The sequence below is a fragment of the Mustela nigripes genome, unplaced genomic scaffold (genome assembly GCF_022355385.1).
Source record: "Mustela nigripes isolate SB6536 unplaced genomic scaffold, MUSNIG.SB6536 HiC_scaffold_75, whole genome shotgun sequence".
In the NCBI taxonomy this organism is placed as follows: domain Eukaryota; kingdom Metazoa; phylum Chordata; class Mammalia; order Carnivora; family Mustelidae; genus Mustela; species Mustela nigripes.
In genome coordinates this window covers 5,491,940-5,500,850 of record NW_026739490.1, presented here as the reverse complement: position 1 = coordinate 5,500,850, position 8,911 = coordinate 5,491,940, and the positions used below count along the sequence as shown (strand labels likewise).

Below are 8,911 nucleotides of genomic sequence, written 5' to 3'. Positions count from 1 at the left end.
TGACCTTCCTCAGGGATCAGCCCTGAGCCCTTCTTCCTCTCTGCCTGCACCATCCATCCTTTCCCGGCAGGATCTCATTCTGCCCTGCGGTTTTAATGCACCTGTCTTCTGAGCCATAGATTCCTGTCTTCAGCTCCAGCCTATTCCCAGAGATCTCCACTGGGAACTTGGATACTCAGCTGCTTGTTTGATGTTGTCACCTGGATGTCTAACGTCTCACACTTATGTTCCAAACAGAGCCCTTGACCCTTTACTTACAACCTTGTGTTCCCAGGCCCACTACATACATATCAGCGAAAGGTCACCCATCCACCCAGATGCATCAGCTATAACTCCAGGAGTCATAATTCCCTCCCACCTTCTGTCCTGCAAATCCTATTGGTTCTAACTAGAAGTATCCTTCTAGGTCTGTCTATTCCTGTACATCCCCTCCAGCCAGACACATCCCTCCCAGGCTTTGTGCTCCAACCACAGTGGCCTCCCTTCTCTTTCCTGAATACCCAGGACCAGCATTTTTGCACTCACCATCCTTCTGCCTGGAACATTCTCTTGGTTCCCCTCAGGGCTGGCTCCTGCTTCACCTTCAGGTCAGCCTAGCCTAGCCTGGTCCCCTTCTCAGTTTGATCCAAGTCTCCTTTCCCCCCATCCCATGCTGCCTTCATCAGTGGGAACAAGACCACTTAACAGTTTGCCAACCTTGAAAGAACCTTGTGTAAAGCGCTCCAGTAACTGGCCTCTATTTCCCATTGGTCTGGTTGACATTTTAGTGCTACTCTCAGAATAGCGCTGTGGGCAGCTGTGCAGATAACCCAGCCTTTGATCTGGCTCAGCCTGTCACAGAGTACAATAAATGTCATGACAAATGTCATCCAGTCATATTGTATGTCCTTCACCAACCCTAGCACAGAGGGTTTCAGAAAGATTGTTCTACCGATCCATTAACATTCTCTAACTCAATGCCATTTTGATTGTTTGCATACTTCTTGCTTAAAAGTTCTCTGAATTTCATTCTAATAAACAAAAAAATTTCTAAAAAACGTACCCAATTGCTTTGGCAATGTGCCATCTTCATTTCTGCGCTAAGTAACAGTGCTTAGCATTTAGCTTATGCTTCTTTCCAGAACCTCCACCTCCTGCAGCAGTTAAAAGCCTGAAAACCAATATTTTGATGTATTATGAGCAGATGGCTATTAAATTCCTTTTATTAAATTCAAGTTTCAGAAAACAAACCCTCTTCAATGTGGAAAAACCACACAAAATTGCACTAAATGACTTTAAATAACTTTATTCCAAAAATTGCTGCATAGCCCACTATGAAGCAGTCATTCTGGACGCAATTTTCCTTAAGGACACCACTTCAATCCAGCATGGCCACTTCACAAGCTTTAATCAATGACTTGAGAGGTCTGGGACTTGCAGAAAGCCAGTGGGAAAACTTTTTAGATATCATCAAAGTCCATCATCCCCCTTTCTCGAGTGAGAAAACAAATACAGAGGTGTGTGGGTGCCTCCTTTCTCTGAACAGTTGTGGGCTCTCAGACACGGTGCATGTTTTATTTGCAAAATCGTATTCTAATCGCATAAACACTGTTCTAAAGACCCACCACTCACTGCAGAGTGCTCTACCTATAGAGTTAATGGCGGTCTCTCCAGTAGGGTGCATGGGGATATTCAAGATGATCGCCTGGGGTGGGAGAAGAAAATATTAGGACTTGTATTTATGGCTATGCTTATTTTTTTAAAAGATAGATGCGTACACACACCCACACACCCACAAAGACAGACGTTAAGCTTTACTAGTATTTATATGTGGTTTGACCCCAAAGGCCACACTCAGTCATGTGTCACCGACAATCATAAGTCTTTTCTTGGCCTCCAGCACATTATCATGTATTACAGTTTCTCTGCAGCAAGAAATCATCACCAGCATTCATGGGACAGAACTTAGATCCTTAAACGGCAGAATTTTTAAGGTATTTTAAAAGTTGGCTGTATAGGCTTCCAGATTTTTTTCCCTTCAGACTCTAGTAATAAGTGGTTTTATTAAAAAACAAAAAAGGTTCATAATCTACATGCTTTTTTCCCCCATGTATGATTCGGACATCTTTACAGATCAGGATATAGAGCTCTACCTCATTTTTTCCCCGTCTGCCTTATTCGTTTAAATATTTGCACAGAATAGTTTACCCCCTTATTACAAGGTTACTTCATTCCTTAAAAAATTTATAGGGTGAATTTTCACAAGTGGAAAAGAAAATTACTACGTAAGCTGATGGCACACCATTACTACAAGAGCTCCTAAGTCAAAAAAAGAAACAGAACAAAAGAGACAAAGGAAAGCAAAGGGAACAATGCGAGGGTTGGTTGGGATTGTTGCTGCTATCACGTAGCACATTCACTGATATATTTATTGTAAAATCAAAGTGCTACTTCATTAAATGAGTTCTTTTCCACGGTCTGAATCACAGTTGTAAAAAAAAAAAAAAAAAAAAAAAAGATGCTATAACAAGGATGGACTGATTTTCAGATTTCCAAATCAGAGTCAAGTGTCTGTTGCCACGGCATTGTCTTTGCATGAAGCCCAGAAGGGGACCGCACAAGAATGAGCGTTTCTGTAGCCCCTTTATTTCTTCTGACCAACAGTTTGTTTGAAAAGCAGCTGCGGTTGGTTCCCTAAGGTCTGAGACAGTAGAAGAGTCAAAGATGTCACCTGTAAACAGCTCTGTGTCTGAAACATCAGCCAATTCTGGAGGAAGGAAGTGGAGTCTTGAGCATGTTTGCTTTCAGAGTGCTGCGGGAAAGTCTCAGGCTTTGGCATTCGTGTCCTACCCAGCGCAGGTCTCTATGAAGGCAGCCTGGGCAGGAAGCTTTTGGTCTTGTCCTTCTTGCCTCTTTTGTCCAGCTTGCTTTTGGCAATTGTCTGTTGAGACTGAGGCTTCTGCTATTCAGGAACCCCTCACCCCTGTTGCCAGAGGGTAAGACACTAGCTCCGAGCTCTCCCCTCCTCCCCGGCCCCCGGCAACTCTGCCCAAAGTAGCAAACTTAACTACGACCCGACCCGCACTAAAGAGGTCACTGTGACAATGACCCCCAGAAGCTGATCCTAGAAAGTTCAGTACTGGTCCTCGTAAACGCAATGAAATTCCTCCGGCGCAAGAGAGGACTCCTCATGAAGCTGCAATCTCAAATTAATACAGGCCAATCTCGGGATGAGACTCCTCCATAACACGGATACAGCACGATTTCTTTCCCCACCGGCCATTTTTCGGACATCCGGGTTTGTATCAGTCGGCCAAGGAGGCCAGAACAGAACACCCCAGACCAAGTGGCTGAGCCACAGAACTGTGTTTCCTCACAGCTCGGGAGCAGGGCTGTGGGCAGTTCTGATCTCTCCATGGGTCTTTCTCTTGGGCTTGCAGATGGCTGCCTTCTTGGGGTGCCCTCACACATCCTTTTCTCTGTCCATGAGGACATGTTGGATTAACCTTCATCACCTGTCTCCAAATTCAATTGCTTTCTAAGTGCTTGGGGATTAGGACAACCCACGAATTTTTGAGGAGAACCCAATTCAGGTCATGAACAGGGTTGTTTCCATATTTTTCACTAGACATGTCCTCACCTCACACAGTCCTCCATCCATGCCAATCCCATGCCATCCTCAACACTTCCCTTCTCTGAGCACTGCCTGGTCCAATTATGATCATCACTCCCTTGGACAAGCGTGGTAGTCTCCTTCTCATGGGTTTCATGTGTTTCTGATCTAATCAAACCACTCCTCTCCATACTCTTCCTTGGCTGTTGCTTCGCAGTTAAAATGCACAAGACCTGGACAAGACCTTGGAGGACCCACACCTTTCTACCAACTTCCTCCCCCAACACCCTGGCCCGTTCATTCCTCGTATTCCAGTGACACTGGCACTTTTCATGCTCTTGCTTTCCAAAGAGTGAAGCGGCTCTCACTGGAGGCCATGGGTTGTTCCCTCTGCCAGGAACGCTCTTCCAAATACTCCTTCCATCTCACATTAAAAAGTCACTATCTCAAAGAAGCCTTCCTTGAACCCCTTTTCCTTGACCTGAATGATAAGGTTGCCATTATCCTGGGTCACAGAGAATCCTGAGGTTCTCTTTGCAACAGTCATCACACATAGTAATCATCGGTGTGATGACTTAACTTGCATCTCTCCCACTAGGACTGAGAACTCTGTGAGGGCAGGGGCCTCGTGGGACTTGTTCATCCCTGTATCCCAGTGCCAAGTGCAATTTCCAGCATAGAGTCCCACTCAATGAATATGTCCTTAATGGATAAACACCTTGTATTTGGCTGATCCCTCCATCTGGAGGGACTTTTTCATTCCCATCCAAAGGGCAAATTGAGGCCAGTCAGTTCCTATTTCTGTGCAAGCTGAGACTTAATTTGTAGTGTAAAATTCTCCAGGAGTAGAATTTTTAACCAATCAATCTGGAATTCAATCAATCTGTAATCCACCTAATCAGATCCCCTGGTTCCCCCTAAGGGCCCAGTACCTTGCCTGAAACAATCCTTTCTTTTCTTTTGCTAATAACTTCTTGTCCCACCCTCCTTTCTTATAAAAATCTTCCATTTTGTACAATTCCTCCAGGCTCTTCTCTACTTATTAGCTGGGATGTTCAGGGATTTTTGAGTCACTTAATAGAGGGGTTGGATCTTAAAGTTCACTGGGTAGAGTTTTGTTTTTTAACAGGTTGAAATAATCAAACTGAAATAGACTGCCCGTGTACAATTTGTTCTTTACTAAACATTTATTAAGGACTGCCATTGAGAAATTTTAGACTGGCAAAATTTTACCAAAGAATATTTGAACTTCCTAGCAGCACTGCGACCTAGCCAAAGACACCAGGAACACACCTGTCCTTGAACAAGTTGGAGGAGGGAGGACATACACCCTGGGGTTTGGAACCATGGGGTGTCTCAGTTAAGGGTTAGAAAGAAAACACTATTTGAGCTCTGGTTGGTAGATTTGGGGAATGTCTACGAAAGCAGTGTTTGGTCTGGATTGGATGCTTTTGGAAAACAAGGGAAATTCCATGATTGGGTATCTCAGTAAATCTTTTTTTTTTTAAGATTTTATTTATCCATTTAGTTGGCAGAGAGAGCACACACACAAGCAGGGTGAGAAGCAGAGGGAAAGGGAGAAGCAGTCTCCCCACTGAGCAGTCAGCCTGATGTGGGGCTCGATCCCAGGACCGTGGGACCATGACCCAAACTGAAGGCCAGATGCTTAACCGACGGAGCCACCTGGCTAACCCCTCACTTAATCTAACTTCTAAAGAAGGCAAACTATATCAAACTAATTGGTAAAGAAGTAGCAGTTACTTATTCTAGCCGAGAGAGGGATGTTTGGTTATTTTGTGTGATAGCGACGTTTTTGTGTGTGCTTAGACAAAGTTATAAAGTAGCCTTATTCTGTCTCATTTTATCATGCTATCAGAGTAACCTTGTTTAAGGTTGAAATTCTGTGATTTGCTAATGCCCAATAGAGAGTAATATGGCCAAGCCAGAGTGTCAGGGCAGCTTCTGAATATCAGAAGTTCTTTTCTTTTTTTCTTTTTCAATAAAATGATGTTGACGTGAAATACTTTGCAATAGTATGAAAGTAAAATGATACACAAATTATTAAACATGTAAAATATTTATTAAGAACTTTACATGTAAAAGTTGTTCAGAGAAGATAATTTCCATGAAATAAAAATGGGAATGGATACTGTTTTGACTATATTGAAAAAAATTGATTTGAATTAAATTGAAGAATTAAATTGGCGGGACATCTGGCAGGCTCAGCCCTAGAGCAGGCAACTCTTGATCTCAGGGATCTTAGGGATCTTGGAGTCATGAGTTCCAGCCATTGGTTGGGTGTAGAGATTACTTAAAACAAAAACAAACAAACAAACAAAAAACAAAACAAAAAAAAAAAAGAAAAATTTTAAAAAGGATTAAATTGGCTTAATGGCATTGGCTCTGGAAAAATCCTTTCACAACAGTTCATCATAGTTGATATAATTCTAATTAAAATTATTGGATTCCAGTTTTGGTGGGGTTGTAAATTTGCTACTGTCTTTGGAGAGCAATTCGGCCATCTCCACGGAAATTTTAAAATTGCATTTGGCTTTTGACTGCAATTTGACTTTTGGAAATTCTACAGAGGAAACTGCACATTTACACAGAGGTATATATACAAGGATGTTAATATAGCATTGTTTGTAGTCACAAAAGATTGGGAAAAAAAAAATTGGTGCACTCCCGTAGGAGAATAGTTAAGTACATTATGGCATATCCTTTGCTAGGAGAATTAGCTGGCGTCGAAAAGGTCGACGGGTCTTGCAGAGACAGGGACCTGCCCACCCTCGTGCGCCTTCGCGCACTGATGGGAAGCCAACACCGTGGAGTCGTCGGGAGCCCCAGGAAGCAGGTCTCAGGCCCGACGGTCCTACGTGTCTAGGTAGGGCTTCGGGTGATTCTCATCGCCGTCTGCTACCCACACCCGGTGGGACGGGGAGGGGAGGGGCTGGGCGGGGTGGGAGCGGGAGGCGGACCCCCGAGCCACGCGCGACCCAGCCGACCCCCACGGTCCGCATCACCACGGCAACGGAGGCCACTGACGGCGGAAAACGAGGCCCCATCAACCCGGGAATTCAGAGAGCCCGGCGGGTCTCTCCGACCCGGCGGCGGGGCTGCTTGGAGCTTTCCAGACCCCTCCAAGTCCCAGAGTAGTTTGGCTGGGTCGAGGAAGAACGCGCGCGTCGGCGCTTCCCGGGCGCTTCCTGGAGGGGGGAGCGCGCCCTCAGCCCTCCGACCCCACCCCACCCGGCCCTTCTCCTGGCCCGCATCACCATGGCAACCGGCTGCGCCCTGCCGGCGTTCCCGAACAAGGGCGCGCGCCCGCCACCCCGCCCCTTCCGGCGCGTCTCCGGGGTCCCGCATCACCATAGCAACCTGGGGTCGAGGCCGCAGGCACGGCTTTGCGTCGCGCGGGGGATGGGATGGAGAGGAGGTGGGGGGCGGGGGCTACGGGATTGGAAGGAAGGGCGGAGGGAAGAGCGCAGGGAGTGCAGGGCAGTGGACTTGTGTTTTCTCTGGGTGCGAGGTGGTGGGCTTGCGGAAGGGTGCGGGGCTGCTGCGAGGGGATCTGGGCCGCAGGCAGGGCTCCCTGGAGGGCTGAGGCAGGCGGTGACCTGGACTCCGGGTGTGGGCCGGCAGCAGGCGGCAGCAGCGGCTAGCCCTAGCCGTGCGCGGGGGATTGGGTGAGGGCATCCCGGAGCTGGCCTTCCTCACCCTCCCATCCGACCCTCCGTGCCGCCCCGGCCAGGGATTACGCCCGGGAGCGTACAGGCCTCTGCCCAGTGCCACCCTCGCACCCAGGCTGTAGCAGCTCGCCCTGCGTGTGGCGGCGGAGCTAGTGGCTAAGAGCATGGTCCCTGAGCTCAGCCGGTGGGACACGTTACCTTCCGGAACCCCCCGGATTCATTGGGCAGTGGTGATCATGACGGTATTTATCTTAGGGTTGCTTGAGGTGTCCAAGTTTCTGGGCTCAGGTTCCTGCACATGGCAAGTGCTCAATAAATGTTTATTTCTGTTAGTAATGAATGCTTGCTAACTTGAGCAAATGACGTAACCTTTCTGTACGCAGCCTCACTGGGAAGCGGAGATAGTAATAGCATCCATCTAACATAATTGTAAGGATTATAAGAGTTAATATTTTTAAAACCCCAAGAGTGGTGCCAGGCACATTGGAAATGCTCTATAAATGCTCCCCATTATTACCACGATTATATTTGTTATCACTATTATCTTCGGGTTGCCCATGGTGGCCTAGGAGTTGAGGAGGATCTGATTTTATACCGCCGCCTCAAAGACCCTTATCCTCTGGCTACATTACGGATATACTTGCCTGCATTTCTCCTTTTTCCTCTCAAAGTTTTTCAGCCTTTGACATGGTTCAAAGAGGCAATATGGTGTCCTGAAAAGACCGCTGGGTGGTGGGTGATTCAGCTGGGTTTCGGTATGCTGCTGGTTTTTTGCGTGACCTTGGGCAGATCATGCACAGTTTCCTCAACTACCTTGAAAGCTCTTTCCTCAAAGGGTGCCTGGTATTATTTATTTATATATGTTTAGCCTCTCCTGGTAATATATTCAGTAAAAATTAGCTCTTCCTATGTCAGGGAGTCTCTAGAATAGTAAGGCAGAAAGTGACAAGGGCCCTGAGGGTTACAGATGAGATGCTGTGTGGATTCTGAGGGGGAGGAAATGTCTCGGTTTATACTTTGTAATTCTCATAGGTACAAATGCCAAGAAGTTTGGGGGTAAAATGAGGATGGTTCCATCCCTCCCCCCAGCAAAAGATCTGGGAAGAACTCCCCCTCCCCCCACCCGCCCGTTTCTCAGAAGATCTGGCAATGCAGCTAGGTGTGCTTCTGCCTGCCAGTCTGATGGCACTGCTGCTACACAGTCCTGGATTTGGCCCCCCCCGGGGACCTCCTCTCCCAGCTGAAGCAGGAGCATCTCCTAATAGTAGTTTTCTTTACAGAAACCCTCCTTTAGCTCACCAGAAGGTGGGCTTCTGTTTATCCTCCTTCAGTGATAACCCACTAGGTAAAACAAACCTTGAGAGCTTACTGGGAGGTTCTCGCAGGGGAGCACAGCTACTCCGATACCCTTGACTGAAGAGCAGTCCTCCTCGATTGGGGAAGGTCGGTCCTCTTCCACTGTGCGGTGGGAGCGCAGCTTCAGAAGGGACGCACATGGAGCAGTGAGAGAAAGGGGACACCCGACTAGCCAGCCAGATCAGCCGAATCAACCCTGGTGATCAATGGAGTGACAGAGGTCACAGCCACACCCTGGCGATCAATGGGGTGACAGACATCACAGCCCTCACAT

The 8,911-nt window shown here is 47.2% G+C and overlaps 1 long non-coding RNA gene across 1 annotated transcript in view; it reads left to right on the top strand.

The window, feature by feature from the left end:
* The first annotated feature begins 6,392 nt into the window (after nucleotides 1-6,392).
* The window catches only part of LOC132008098 (uncharacterized), a 52,631-nt gene continuing 50,112 nt past the window's right edge, over nucleotides 6,393-8,911 (top strand). Inside the window, exon 1 of the long non-coding RNA XR_009401539.1 lies at nucleotides 6,393-6,476. This is a non-coding gene — a long non-coding RNA (uncharacterized LOC132008098). The remainder of the gene's footprint in view (nucleotides 6,477-8,911) is intronic.